The 16203-nt window shown below is 39.4% G+C and overlaps 1 long non-coding RNA gene across 2 annotated transcripts in view; it reads left to right on the top strand.

The window, feature by feature from the left end:
* Window positions 1-127: 127 nt before the first annotated feature.
* Window positions 128-16203, top strand: part of LOC106028863 (uncharacterized) — a 63605-nt gene continuing 47529 nt past the window's right edge. For both annotated transcript variants that reach the window (XR_010047937.1, XR_010047938.1), the window contains exons 1-2: window positions 128-3006; window positions 3757-5113. This is a non-coding gene — a long non-coding RNA (uncharacterized LOC106028863). The remainder of the gene's footprint in view (window positions 3007-3756; window positions 5114-16203) is intronic.

Genomic DNA, 16203 nt, shown 5'->3' with positions numbered 1-16203 from the left:
GTCGAGGTGACCTGAGGACGTTTCCACCTTGGGCCTCGGAGCCAGCAGCTCGGCCTGAGCCCTAGAGTGAATCCTGGGGACACTGGGGGGGGGGGGGAGAGAAGCAGCGCTAACCGGGGCGCCCAGATGGGTCAGTGCTAAGCTGGGGCCCAGAAGCTTCCACGAGCTGGCAGAGGTGGCCATGGACACCTCACAGGCCGGGGAAGATGGGCATTCTTCCCTGCCCTACTATGCATAGGAGAGCTCATTTTTGATAGGCATTGAGCTGCACTGTGAAGAGATGGGCTGTCAGCCTTCCCTGGGGCCCTGTCAGGCTCACCTATGGACGTGTCCTCCCAGGCGCGTGGTCACTGTCTGCCCACTTGACACTGAGGCTCTGGGCTTAGCAGATCCGCGTGCGGCCGGCCAGCAGAGGACCCGGGTGACACTGGGTCACGGGAGCCACTAGGAGACATCGGGTGGCCCTGCAGGGGAAAGTCAAAATGGACTTCACAGCCCAGCCCCGGGCAGAGCTCAGGAAGGTCCTGCCACCCACCCTCCACCTTTAATTACTTCACCATTTGGAACTGGGGAGTGGAGAGCCCGGGCGCAGGAGCAGCCTAGCATCCCTGGCAGCTTCCCTAGAGAAGCTGTCTTCTCATTCCCCTGCTACTGACCCCCGAGTGTCACCAGTGCGAAGCCATGGGGTTGTCTTTACCACAGCGCTCCAGAGTCATCCTCTTGAATTCACAGTCCCCAATCCCCATCAAATTATTCCTTGCCCAGTTATTTTTCTTCCAAATTAATCCAGAATACAGTACTTCTCTCATTGGCCCCACGTGCGCAAAACCCACAGAGCGGAAAACAACTGAAATCAAAGTGGAATTGAAATGCACCAGGGGTTTCTCCGCGGGAATTGTTTCAACAAGGTAGTCGCATTTTGCCAGAGCCCCTGAAACGTTTCAGGTGTGATTTGCATCATCCCTACCCTCTGACCAGTTCCGGGAACCCCTAGCCCCTTCCCTCTGGGCACCCTGGAGTTTAATAGTTTGCCTCAGTTTCACCGGTGCCAGGAAGCCCACTTCTCCACCGTCAGGATCTTACAACTTCTTCTTCTTGCCCTTTAAAAGAATTACACTTTCCCAAGAAGACTTAAAAAAATAAAAAGGGCAAGGAATGGATGTGGGGTTTGTAAGTGTTAAATAACTTTCTCAGCATGTATTAAAGGAAGATTGTATTTTATCAAAGCTGATTGATGCAGTCCTGTGATCCCGTCGGTTTGTCTATAGTATCATATTTATTTAACCTGCTGGGGGACTCCGTTCAGGGGCAGCCTGTTCCCGCTGACAGGAGCACGTGCATTACACACTACCCCAGGTATCGTGATTGATTGTTCCCACCCCAAAGCCTTTGGTTCATAATTTAGCACAGCAGGTTCTGCATCACAGACTAGGTTTAAAAAAAAAAAATACTACCCTGTAGGAAATTTCAGTGAAGGACTATTGCCACCAAACCTTCCACCACCAAATATTTTAAATGTCTCTGGATTGTTTGGCTCTTGTCCTTAATAATTGCAGGGCATGGAAACTTTATTTACCCTAGATCCCTGAAGTGTGATCAGATGACTCATCCTGCATTTGTGGCTGGACCAACATTTCCTGGACCGGGCAGTGGATGGTACAGGAGGGAGAGGCCGTGAGGACAAGGTCAGATGGTGCAGGAGTCGCCTCTGGCACTCTTCCTCTTTTTTCCCACAGCAGGTTTGGAGTGTGCCAGCAGTGGAAAGGCAGACAACACTGTTCTTTCCCACGCCTGCTCTTCTGAGTTTGCTTTGTGAACTTAGTTTATAAAGTTTTCAGGCAGCAAGCTGGATTCCTAGCAGGTGTACTCACTCTAAGGGTGAAGAAAGATTTCTTTTCTTCTTTTTTAAACAGCTGTTCAGTGTGCAAGCAAACATTCATAATATTTGTGTATTTTCAAGGACAAGGACATGATGCTATAGGCATGTCCTAGAAATTCAGAAAGTTGTAACTTGACATTAGTATTACATAGTGCAGGACCAACGAATAATTAATCCCTATTAGATTTCTAAAAGGAACTTTTGACAATTTTTTGCTAACATTAGTAAAACAAACATATATATTATGGATCAACTAATATATGTTTGTGTAGTAAATGTTTTTGTCATAATAAAATGGGGCACATTTTTCTGTGCATCTTGGTAATTATTATCGTGACTGGTAATATTTTTGTTTCTGTGTGTAAAAGCAATGTTTTCAAATTGTGATGAATTTCTACTCACAAAACTGCTTTTCACTGTACTAGATGTTTTAAATTTGTCTTTTAGAGATTCTTGAAGTCTGAAAAGTCATATCTCTCGCTCTCGCTCTCTCTCTCTCTCTCTCTCTCTCTCTCTCTCTCTTTGTGCCTATCAGTTTTATTTTGTGACTTTGGGTCAAACGGGGAGTACATTACTAAAATGGTTAGTTGTATAAGTATGTAATGCTACCTGCAACGGTGGGCTGGTAGCATACCATTTTTAGAAGGAATTTCAAATACGTTACACCCCCTAAAGTATTTTCTTCTTCAAGTCTTAGTTTAATGTTAGAGGAATTGTGTTTGATATTCTGAGTGATAGTAGATTTTTTGGTAATGTTAACAATTTTTTCCCCATCCTTGAGTATCACCTATTAAAGTGTATCTTTTGGCTTAATTATGTATTTTAAAATAGTGATAGAGGCATGAATCACATGTGATACACTTCTGATACCAGTTACCATTTGCTTCTATCACACATGCCTTAGTTCTGTTGTCATTAAAGTCTCTGTCTTAATGTCTCTTGCTAAGAACAGATCTGAAGACCCCCATGGCATGCTTTCTTTGCTGATAAAATCATGTTCAGCAACTTTTTTTAATCTCTAGATGTTGCTATTTATCCTTCAATGATGTTCAATGACAAAAATCCCAGAATGTTTGCAGAGCTCCAGGAGAGGCATCTTCCTTCTGAGAGAACGTCCAATATCGAAAGTAAGTACAGATGTTCAGATAGAAGGCGAAAGGGTAACCTGGCATAGGAAATGTTTACCTGTGCTTCCATGGCAGCCAGGGCCACTAAGGCAGATCAGGCAAGGTGAAGGACCGGCCAGTATTTGTGGTGATGAATTCTACACAGTTTAATCACATGAGCAACAGAAGTTCCGAGATACCACGGTGAACTGAGTCACAGCACTGTTGATAGGTGTTTCAGCAGTCATAGGTTTGCACTGGGAATAAACCTTCTCACGCCATCACACCAAGCTGACTTAATAGACCACTGTGTACATTATCCATAATGACGAAGAAAACCAGCTCACTGTTTCTTGGGGAGCTGAATAAATTGAATGGCGTCCTATTTAGTTTCAAGGGGACAATTTGACTACTTAATGCCAGCACATACATATCTACACGTACAAATTAACTTCTTGGAAGTCTGGCCCCCATTTAGCTGTACAGCCCTGAGCAAGTTAGTTTTTTTTTCTGTTCCTGGGTTTCTTCATCTTGTGAAGTCACAGGAAGTACATCAGGAGTTGCTGTAAGGATTATGTGAATTAATTCATGTGACACTCAGTTCAGAGCTTTCCACATAGCCCTTCCTAGTCATTTATCAGTTATTGCTTCTAGCCCATATAGTGTCCTAATATCTTATTAATATTAATAATAATGTTTTTGTTATGATTACATATAATGTGGCAACCAGACGCTAAAAGTTCAATTGTATTCTTTTCTTTTCTTTTTTAGGTAAATAAGGCAATTTACCATAGCAGCAGACTTACACATCTACCAACCCCTCCTTCTGCAAGGGCACAGGTCTTGACCACTTTGTGCTTGGTTCTCTGGGATAAGGCCAACATTTCACAGACTCATTCTCTGAATGACAGCCAAAGAGACCATCAGTTCCTCTCATTTCATTTGGGACTGACTTTCCCACCTGCAGGGGACACGAAAAAGCGAAACTGAAGCCCAGCCTTGCTGTGCACACAGTTCTTATGTTACGTCCCCAGGTTACCCTGGAGAGGTTAAGTTAAGGAGTAGCTTCTCCAGTGATTTCTCCTACGGATCGGCCTATCAGTATGAGGCGCTGTTATGAAAACAATGAAACTAAATCTGAACTGGTCCTATTGAGACTTCTCCAAAACCTGCCTGATACTGAAGTTTCTAAATTACAAAGCTGCCAGTCCAAGGATAAAGTGACCAATGTCCTCCTGGTGTCCTTCAGACCCAGATACACTAAATAGCCTTCCATGTAAATGCCAGGTTAGCATGTGGCTCCAGGAAGAGGTGGGAATGCCCCAAGTCACAGGGAAATTCTAGACACCTTCATAAAATCAAACCACCCTGTAACTCACTCTGTGGCCACTCTAGGTGACAAGGATACCAGCGTGTTCTTCCCACAAGTTTGCTTATACTAAATATCTGAGTCCTGAGGGCCAGGGATATAGCTCAGAGGCACAGCACTTGTCTGGTGAGCATGAGGTTCTGAGTTCAATTCCTAGTACAAATAAATAAATAAAATAAAATTGATAATGGGTATGCTTAACATTTCTGTTAAAAAAAAGTCTAAGTCCTTCATAGCTTTTTAAAACATCTTCTGTTCATGATATTTAATACTTTACTGATATTTTAACATTCTTTGCTGGAAGTAGCCTTTGAGATTTTGTACTTCATATGTGCCATGCCCTACCATCTATTATATTAGGTTGCCTAAGTCCAAATTTACTTCTAACAGAAAGAGATATTTCCAAACAACATGTTGGAATATTGATTCACATGTAAGGTCTTGATGTGAGTAGGTTGGAATAATAAAAATGTTCAGGGTTTGACTTTGTTTCAGACCACATATTTGGCTTTAGATTTAAGACAAAACCAGTTTTAATCAGAAATCTTAGTGGCATAACGTCAACTGTGGGATGTTTTTCTTTTTGATTTTCGAGCTGGCGTCTTGCAATTTGGATTGTACGGAAGCGGAGATCAACACTAAAGGAAATCGAAATCCAAGTGTTGAAGATGGCACAGAGCTCCCTGCCCTCCTCTCCAGGCTGCACACCGTGGGTCCAGAGTGTAACTTGCTTTCCGAAGTCAGGTCACACAGCCTCAGGTAGGAACAGTTTTTAGCTCGTGTCCTTCCCCCAACCTACTCTTGCAAACAAGCCTGAACAGGCACTGCTGTTTTCTGACATGTGTTCGCCTTGACCTTGCCCTCCGGACCACGCCCTGCTTCTCTTTCAGTCAAGTGTGCCACTTCCCACTTAGCTTTTGCATGTACTCAGTGTGATAAGACAGAGTGTTTCCACCCCGTGTGGGCACCACGATTGCCTGAAACCCTGAGGTGCTGCACTTGGTGAAGATCAGCGTGCTCAACCTCAGTCAAAAAATTTGCACACTTGTAAAATATTACTCCTAAGTATTATCTGTCTATCCTCTATCATACAATTCACATAAAATTGAATTTTAGGTGTTTAAACTCAGTCTCAGTGTTAGGCCTTTTCTCTCTTTTTTCCATAATTTTTCTTTTGCAGAGAGGACTAAAAGGAATTTGAGTGAAATACACAAACATTTTCACAATGGCTCTACAGACCTGGCATGAATCCTTAACTAATAATAATTTCAAAGTTGCTTAAAAGGCACTAACAAAGATATTAGCGTATCTCCAGAAGGGCAAATATACCAGGGTAATCTGTCGTTTCCTACATGTGAATTGTTTGGACTTAAAAAAAATTTTAACTCACACATAAATTCTTTTTAAAAACATGGCCCTTTTAAAGATTTAGCAAATAGTTAAACAAGTTTACCCAGTTCTCCCCCCCCTTCCTTTGAAGTGCACCTCCTAAGTAACAGACACTTTAACTTGCCTTTCTATTAGACAGCCTTTTTCTTTATTGCCTTTTCATAGCACAGCTATCAAAAATAAGATAATGCCCAAAGATCTGGGACCTAATCAGCTTTCTGGCTGAGTTTAAAGTCTGGGGACCATTTCAAGGTAGCCCTGGTTATGTGTGCGGTCCACAGCAGTGTTTGCTCTGCTCCGTTTTGATGGAGAGGGTAATGTGTTTGCTAGATAAGGAGAAAGGGACCAGCTAAAAAAGCCAGGCTCTGTTTGATAAACCCTGACATATTTAGCCATTTTTCACACACATAAAAGGAAGCTTTAAAACGCCAAGGAAAATAGAGGTATCCATTCAAGCACACTAATGTTTATCAAGACAAAAAAAGGTAAATAAAGAAAATTGGCATCTTGTAGTCTATTAAATTAATTAGCTCTAGAGCTTATGCTTAAATTGAAAAGCTGGCTAAAATACAAGGCTATTTCTTGTTGTTGTTACTTAATGTGAAAGGTAAGTTCTTTAAGTTAATGTACATTGGAAAGAAAGTTATTTTGCTTGGTTTGTGTTGCCCTGCTGGAAGATCTGAGAATCCCCTAAAAGGGGCTCCTTCATGAAGCTGCACATCTGTAAGGCCAGGCTGCACGTGGTCAGGATAAGAACGTAATGTGAACTTAGTGCCATAATACATGATGGCATTCTTTGTAAACTGACCTGTAGCTAGAAAACAGATTGAAAAACGCCAGAGTAAAAATATACCCCCTGGTATGTTATAAGGCTCTTACATTTTCAAAATCCAATTAAAATAAGTTCACACATAAACATGTCTTAAAACAACACAACATACAACCTAGAATGATATTTAAAATGCTAGGTGTGAATCTTTTATGGCTTTATTAAAAATTCCCTTTTCTAGACCAGGCAAGGAAAAAAAAATCAGAAAGTTTTACAAATTAAAGTCATCTCTCAAGCATTTCCCTTACTCAAATATAAATTTTGGCTCAACTATTTTTGTTTTTTTACTTTGAAATTTTTTTTTTTCTTTTGGTCCCCCTGGATCCTGGCTCAGGTTTTATACTGTGATGACTTAAACTTAGAAGGAAAAATCAACTCCAGATCAATAGTGGAGTGAATTTTCAAACTCCTTTCTTGGAAAAGATATTTTCTTGTCACTGTTTTTTTTTTTTTTTTTTTTTTTTTTTTCTAAATTAGAAGCATTTAGTAAACTAAAGAAATATTCTCTGCTGATTAGTTCATTTATAGAATATTTAATAATGTAATCACTCTACTCATCCGAATCTCCAGAAGTGTGTATCTTCTATATATTAATCATTTAAAATATTTTTATAACTTGGTGCTAATAATCTATATGAATGTGGGTTTTAGATGAATTTAATGTCAACTAGGGATTAGGGTGTATTAATTAAATTGACTGTATCTTCTATAATGAAAAAAAGGATTTAGTTTTAATACTGATGGTCTTAATAAAGCTTCTCTCTACCTGTCAGTATTTTCTCAACATTAGGAATTATTTTTATTAAGAAGTGAATTAATTTAATATTGGCAGTGTGGCAAAACATGAAACAGATCAAGTGATTACAAAATGACTGTTTTTATTATTAAAGTTTTATAATCAAACTAGGTAACTTTCAATTAAAAAGAAATCAATTTATACCAGCTATTTAAAAATAAAAACATAAATTGGACTTCACGTTTAATTTTCGTTTTAGTATTGTATAAAACATCTAGCCATCCGATGGAATTACACATGCATGGCATCTAGCTTTTAATGCAAATATTTATCACATTTGGTTGAACTCTGTTAAGGAGTACTAAAAGTCATATCTTAAAAATGCATTTAAAGTAAAATTATGGTCTCAAAAGGCCGACTAGCAAAAGTAGATTCTAGCAGACATCTGAAGTCTCTGGCATTTATTTCCTTATCACTATAGTGACAAGGATACACACACCACCCCAAATACACGTGGAGGGTAAATGGGCTCCTGGTGTGTCTTGCCCTTCTGTGTGATTAGATGAATAAGACAAATACGAGCTGAGCAAACCAGCTTGAAGTTCTTATTCTTTGTTTTAGGTTGCAGTCACTGGAGTTATAGGCTATAATTCTGTAAGGTAAATATTTGTTTACTATTATTTTGACATAGAAGATGGCTAAGTAATCAGGGAGAGGAAAGTCTAGTAAATACCAAACCATACTCACTGAATTTGTGTTCTGAAGTAGCACTTGATACTCCACAAATGTGTACAAATATTGTACAATTATTATTAAAAATAAAAGAATCTTTACCAAAACTAAAAGAAACCAAGAACTCAGGCCTTTCCTTCCTTCCTTCCTTCCTTCCTTCCTTCCTTCCTTCCTTCCTTCCTTCCTTTCTCCTTTCCGCGCTCTCTCTCTCTCTCTCTCTCTCTCTCTCTCTCTCTCTCTCTCTCTCTCTCCTTCTCAGCGGCATATACTTTAATAGTTTCAATTTATGCTCAGTTTTGTCACTCACGTCCTCATGAAGGCTCCTCACAAAAGAGTGTCCAGTTCTTTTCTCCCCAGTTTTATCAAGCCACCTGTCTTGTGTTTAAGAGCCTAATAAGCCAAGCTACGAAAGCCTTATATTTACAGTAAGTACCTGGAGGGAGCCTGGGTCTTCAGCAGGTCATCACTGGCGTCTCTTCTGATCAGTCAAATAAGAGGATGGGTCAAAGTACAATTAAACAATGATCTGTTTATGAACTGTAAGCCCAGCAATGCAGAGGTCCAGACCAGAGGCTTCTATAGAAAAATGCTGCATCCAGGTATAGCCAAGAATTTGCCAGCCTAGTGTAGCTCTTTCTAACATGATCACCCTGGTTTCAGTTTAGCTTTGCCAGTTAAAGAATAAAATCTACTTTTCTGGCTTGTTAAGAATATGACAGAAGGTATCCAAAGTTTCTAGCTCTGTGTCTGGCATAGAATATGGTTTCTATAAAGGATGAATTTCATTATTATCTCCAAAAGATAGTGACATTGAAACTCAGTTCAGAAAACAAATTAGGTAAAGAAAAGTTGAGACAATTGGGTGAAGATGTGCAAAAGTCTTCCAGTTTTCTAAGGGAAACTGCAGGAGAGCTCTTCAATGCAAAGAACTCCCTTATAATTCAATCAGTTTGAAAACATTTAGAAAGCTAATCTTGCTACTTGTCAATGGTGGCAGAGTGAATAACTGGATCATATCAGAGTTGCTCAAATCCTTGTTTTTCAAACCTGAATGCATAAAATGGAGCCAGCCGGGAAACTTTAACAAATACCCATATTATATGTATCTGAAAAATGTCTTCTTCCACAGACACAAGCACATGCTTTACAAGTATAATTTCTAGTACTTATTAAAAATGAGATGCTTTAAGGACTTCTTTTAACAAACGATATTGCAATCACAGAAATCATATGTTTGATACATTACAGATTTGCTTCCCAACTTTCTTGTCAAGTTTGCTTAAATTTTTGGATTCTAAATTTGTACTTCTGAATGTTGGCAGAGGATCAGAGCTAGATAAAGAGATGATAAGCCAAACTGTCCACAGAAACCTGACAGTGAGTAGAGATGAGTGAGCTAGGTGATGTGATGGGCTTGGAATTGGTGGGGGCTATGGCGTGGAGAAATTCAGATTCTGCTTTGCCTTGATTTTTGATATTATAAGATAAACTGAAAATCTAGTTTTTTGAAATGTGCAAATACACATATAAAAATTCCCTTGTAGTTCCAAATGAATAATCCTGAGGCCTGAGTATACACTGTGTGTCATTGCTGGTGTTGTCTACACTGGCTGGTGGTAGCTAGAGGTAACTTCTGGCATCAGTGTTCTACAGCAGAACTTTTAAATCTTTTGTGTACATAAGAATTACTGGGGGATCTTGATATATAACAAATTCCTGGGGTACCCAGTAAGGGCTTCTGATCTATACTTTTTACAGTCTCCTAGTTGATAAGGAGACTGACACTGGCCCCTGTTAACCAGTTGGCTTATGATTATTAGGAACCCACCCAAGCTTTCATTCTGTGGGTCTTTTGGACTTCTTTCTCCTGCTCTTCCCTATCCTCCCATCATTGTATCAGCATGAAACTTAGGGATGATTGAAGCTTGTACTTTTGCTTTGGTTTGAGAAATTGGTGGGGTGTTGATATTGCTGGAGTCAGCCTTGCTGGCTTGGCATAACCTGCTCATCCCTAAATACCATGCAGTTGACCTGATTTCTGAACAAATGTAGCAAATGGTACATTATGGGTGATTCCTTGTTCCCCTGACCTAGGCAGATATAATCTCTTCTTGAATGCACAGGTGCAGAAACTGAATCCTGAGGAGGTAAAGTTTCTCATTCTAGGTTCTTGCAGCAACCAAGTGGCAGAAATGAGATCCCCCACATCATGTGAGGATTCCAAAGCCTGTTTGCTTTCCATGGTACCCTCATATATACACCCAAATAATAATGACATTAATTGAAATATAATACAGACCATACTGTATTTTGCTCCATAAAAGATTCAAAATGAATAAAATAACTATTGCTTCACCAAATGAAATAAATTAGAATCAAATAAAATATGAAGCAAAGGAAGATGGAGTACAAAATAGCATTCTACAGACTTTTGGCTCCTGCCAGCAGCCAGGAACTTGATGGCACTTATAAAGAAAGGGCAGACGATAAGGGCAGCCTGTTAGTCTTTTGTTGATACAGGTCAGATGAAGGCAGAGAGGAGGCAGAAGTGGATAAGATTGTCTCATCTCCCAAATGAGCCCTGACCTGCTCTCTGGGTCCAGGGTGCCCTCTTAGGTTTGTGACTCTGATTTGGCTACCATGTTGCTTGGAATCTGTCTGCTTCTGGAGAAAACACAGGTGAAACCAACTGGAAATAGTCATTGCTATTCACCTAAAGCCACTTGCATGGTATTGTACCTCTGAAGCCAGGGTCCTTGTTCATTTAATTCCATCCATATGCTGCCTGGAACAGCACAAAGACAGGTTCTTAATTAAAAGAGTAGCATCAGCTTGATGATAATAATTTAGCTTAATTATTCTCCATTAAATGTAAGATCAGATGGGTTCTTTGTACACTTTAACACTTGATGTTCTTCCTTGGTCTTCTGATTTCACTTTTTACAGGTTCAATACATTTTTGGCTGCTTGAAACACAAGAAGAGTTTAGGATTGATGATTTCAGAGAAAGGGCCCAAAAGTCTCACGGGTACCAAATGTGTGTCTCAGTGGTAACATGTTTGGCTAGCATGTGCAAGACTTTGGAGTTCAATTTCCAGCAATCCCTCAAAATTATCACAGGAACGAAATGAGACAAAATCTCAAGTTTTCTTCTAGCTCTAACACTTGGGAAGGCATTAGCCAGATTGAGATTTGATGGAACTGGATCGTAGGAAAAGGAGGAACCGAGGGTAATCCTCAGAGCCAAGTATCTATCTGAGACGCAGCCAGGCAGCTTCTGAGGCAGCTGTGTGACTTTCAGAATGGAGTCGACTCTCACTCCATAGCTGTACACCATGAAGAGCAGCCAACCAGCTCAGAGCAGAGTTCAGCCCAGGCTGGAAGGCATTTCCAAGGAATTTCCATCTTCTGCCAACTGGATCACTTGAGTCTTCTCACAACACCACATTCCAAGCACAGTGCTCATGTGAAGTCCTCAGGCATCAACCAGGAGGCTGGGCTGGGTTTGGCTCCTCAGACCTGCCACATCCATATTTCAAAACTTCTCCAGGGTTTGCAGAGAATGCTTGACACCAACCGTTCTGTCACCACTTGCTTTTAAAATTGAGTTTCCCATGGCGACTCCCCAGTCCTGTACTCTCAATCTGAAACTGTGTCCCTTCCTATTTTTTTAAACTTTGTTCTTTAGCACAAGTTAAATAAAAACAAGAAAGGAAGCACAGCGCCCGGTGAGGGTGAGGCTTCCTCCTTAGGCAGGGGTCACTGTTCATGCCCAGATCGGCCTCTCTGAGAGCTGAGCTGCTCGCTGCATTCTTCCGCAGATTGGCTCTGAGATCTCTGGGAGCGACGTGGAGCTCTGTCTCTTCTACTTCACGCTTGGCGCCACCGTTCCTATTACAGACTCTACAAGCAATTTGATAGCAGGAAGCACATTTTAAACCAAATGAGTCTTTTCAAAAACAGATAGTATCAAGCACAAATCAGAGCATGTATAACCTCCAGTCTGTTTAGTTCTGAGGCTGTGCTGGTGAGGTGCTATCTATATGCTGTTTTAACTACCCATCATCCTCCTAACATCTACCTGTAGCACCCGAATTTTCCTGGGAGGCACCCCCTTCCCTCAGTCAGCTCTTGTGACTCTAGAGGAGCTGCCTGCTCACACTTATCTGTCCAAGACTGCTGGTCCAGGGCTTGGGAAGTGGCCTGCCAGGGCTAGTCAGAGCTGGTATCAGTGACAATTAGGTTTGGTGTCCAGTGAAAGAGATTCAAAATGAAAGTGACTTAAACATGAGGGTACATTTTAGTTCCCTTGCACAGAGAAGTTCAGTTCTAGGTTGTTTAGGGCTGCAGTAGTTGTGGCCTTTATTTTATTTTATTTTTTAAAAAAGAAATCTAGCTGGGCATGGTGGAAAATCCTAGTCTGCTGGGTGGTGAGGCAGGAGAGTTTTCAAGCCCAGCATGGACAATTTAGAGACTTAGCAAGACCCTGTCCCTAAAGAAAAAATAAACTAATAAGGGCTAGGGATATAGCTTAATGTGAAGGAGTTAGATTCAACACCTCATACCACATACACACAACAATGTATTAATTCTAAAATGGAAATACAAAAAAAACTGAAATAGAGTAACTAGACATGGTCAGGATAGACAAATAAGCCAATGAAATAGATCTTCTCCAAAGACAGAAATAAGCCTGTGCATAGTTAATTTTTAACATGGACACAAAACAATTCAGTGACAAAAAAGAGATTCTTTTTTTCCATAAATAGTCTATAGCAATTGCAAGGTTGTTTTTTTTTTTTTTTTTTTTTTTTTTTAGCAATTGCATATTTAAGGAAAATTTTGGCATTTACATTATGCCATACATCCTCAGTGATTCCAGATGAACCATGGGCCTAAACTAAAAGCAGAAGTTTTCCACCTCCAGAAATAAAAGAGAAACTATGTTTAAGATTATAGGCCTGGTAAGGCCTTTATATTCAATAGATTATGAAAGCATTTTTGCAACTTACAAAAATTAAGTTTAAAAAATGACAAATTTTACATCAAAAATTTAAAATTCTGTAAATCAAAAGACATTGTGAATAGGGTTTGTTTTTCTCCATTTTCTAGAACTTTGGTATCATCTGGACTCTTTAAGTAGATAGCTTTTAGATCTTTTTTCAAAAAATGGTTTAACTTGCTTTCTCTCCCTAAAACTTTCTTGGCTCTCTGTTTCACTGTTAATCATAACATTATTTCAACGGCTTTCAAACCCCAGGTCTTTTGACTTCAGTGTCATTGGAATATTCTTTGCCTTTCTACATGTACAAAGACTTAGAATCAATTCATTCTATCTATGCAATTACCTCTCTGTCTATAAAGCTCTCCACTGGGATTTCCTTGGAAATATTTCAGTGATAGCTTCATTTTGCAGACAAAGGAAACAGAGTGAATAAAACATGTCCTGGAAATTTGACAGTCTTGGCGTTGAAAAGTTAAGCACTGGAAATTTAAAAGAGGCAAACAAACTAGTCCTCCTAATACTGATGTCAGAACATTCCTTGAATTCCTGTGTGATTGCTGCTCCAGAGACAAGCCTCATTAGAATTGATTTCTCAGTTTTAGATTCTTTCTTTGCAATACCTGAACACTGCCAATTAAACCTAGAAGGAAGCTACTATATGAAAAGTTCTGTAATATGACACGTGTGTATGGGTGTGCACGTGTATGTGTTTAGCATACACTGGGGATTTGGACTCTTTTAAATGCTTTTTTAAAAGTCTCTGCTGGGATTAAAACATGGTGCTCTTAAAAGAGGAAGGAGCTGGTATGTAGGTGAAAAATTGGTGGGAGAAGAGAATGTCTTATTTAAAACTGGTAACTTTGTTGACTTTTCTAATAGGCATCTACTGATGCGTCTTCCATACTGTCTTTCATAAATAATAGCATTTCATTGATGTTGTACTACTTAATTCTAAATGATGTCACGTTCTGCGAGTTTGTGACAGTCTTCTGGATTATGGTACCATCTTCTAATATGCATCCTTCATAGTACTGTGGTAGCTAAAGTTTCTTGCAGAAGAACTTATAGAATTCTCCCAGTAACATTAATGGAACTGCATTTAAGCTTCACGTAGTTTCATGGTCTGTTAGCTTTCCACTACTATCTAGACATCCAAGGTAATCAAACTTTAAAAAAGGAGAGGTTTGTCTTTGCTCACAAGTCTGGCTATTTGAGCTGTGATTAGTTGGGCCCATTCCTTTGAACCTGAGGGAGGCAGCACATGATGGTGGGAGCACATGGTAGGATACAACCACACACCTCATGGCAGGAAGCAGAAGAGAGACAAAGACAGGGCTGGAGTCCCACAGTTCCCAAGAGGGTGCAGATCTAGTCCCAAAGGCCACCTATTAAAGTTTCCATCACCTTCCTACAGTGCCGTGGGATAGGGACATACATTTTTAACACATGGGTCTTCAGGGAACAGTTAAAGCCCATAGTACAGTGCACAGTTTTTCAACGTATTTGACTGTGACGCATCCACATTTTGAAGCTGCTTGGGATGCAGTCACACTCATCAAGTGTCCATCTGCACAGTGTTCTGGGGCTGTCCTCCAATGGGACAGATCTGACTTTTCTGTTTCTTTTTTTGTTGTCTTTGTGCAGAGGGATGTGGGCATATGTCCTGAGACTTGTCAATAGATGTAGGAAGGGAAAGATCTCCTCTTCTCCACCTGATCTCTCTGATCAGATCATTTCTACAATTAGGGTGGTCCTCAGGGGTCTGTGGCCATCACAGACAGCAACCTCTGATGCTGCTTGGTTCTCCAGCCTTATGAAAGCATCTCAGATTCCTAAAGTACTGCCAACAGATTTTCTTTGCTTTACATTAGCCAGAGGTTTTTGTTTTGTTATGTTTTGAAATCTCTTCTCAGAGACCAAACAGAGAACTTAACATAGATGTCCAGAGCTATTGAAATTAATTTACTGAAGCAGTTTCCAGGCAGGACTACCTGATCCTTTTGAACAGGAAGGGATGAAGGAGGAACTCTTTTGAATATTTACCAAACTAATAATACTCCTGGTGCGATTATTTTATTTTCTTGACCAATCAGAAATTAACTAGTTTGGATAGGCAGAGCGTCACAGAATTCTGTTTTAATATCAAATTGTCTATTTCTCATCTCTGCCCCATAGCCCTTGTAACATTCCAGGTGTCAAGATTTAAGGTCAGTACTATTCATGCATGATCTTATTGAGTCCTGAAAACAGTCTTCAGAACTAGGCACTATTATTATCCTTATTTTACTGATGAAGAAATAAGCTTAGAGAGGTTAATGTGCTCATCAGAACTGAGAAGTGGCAGAGCCAACATTCGACGAAGGAAGGAAACCATACCACCTCCTCCGTGCCAATATAGTAATTATGCACCTCATCATAAACCTGTTTTCTGATTACACAGATTGCGGAAATAGATAATTTTTGTTCTTAACATTTATTCTTAGCTACAACCACATATTTAATTAATAGATTTCATATTTATTTCATTTGTTTATAAAAATATGCTTCACTTTTATGATTAAGTGACTAAGTGGCTGGGATTGTAACTTACTTAATTACATATTGCTTAATTATTGGTATATTAGTTAATTATGTGGAGTTAATTTTAAAAATTAAGTAATTATATTTTATAACATGTTGCTATTCTGATGTCAGTCATATTTCTCTAATTTTGAAAACTTGACTCAAGCATTATAAAGTGTTCAGTTAATTTTAATTTGATTAGTAGAGGTTATTAGTGAAATTTATTTATATAGTATACATACACATCCAACTCACATCTCTAAAAATCATTTATTATGATATATGCAACATGTATAAAGTATGCAGAAAATGTGCAAGTAATTTCCTTTTTAATTTTCTTATTTTATGGAAATAAAAAGTTTCATCATCAAATAATAATATAATAGCAGTAATTATTGCACTGCATATGAAGTTTCAACTTTGAAATAGCTTTGGTTTTTGAGAAAATTTTATTTAATTTTAGCATTTTGTGGTCTCGGTACTCTGTTCCATTATTATAAGTGGAAACTATTCTACCATGAGCAAATGATTTAACTATGTGGTCAGCTCCTTTAGTACAGGATTATTGTTTTATGTTCTTCACATGGCATATCTTG

This window comes from Cavia porcellus, unplaced genomic scaffold, assembly GCF_034190915.1.
Source record: "Cavia porcellus strain 051 isolate PalLab524CR breed Dunkin Hartley unplaced genomic scaffold, mCavPor4.1 scaffold_6, whole genome shotgun sequence".
Classification (NCBI taxonomy): domain Eukaryota; kingdom Metazoa; phylum Chordata; class Mammalia; order Rodentia; family Caviidae; genus Cavia; species Cavia porcellus.
This window is presented reverse-complemented; position numbering and strand designations above follow the sequence as displayed.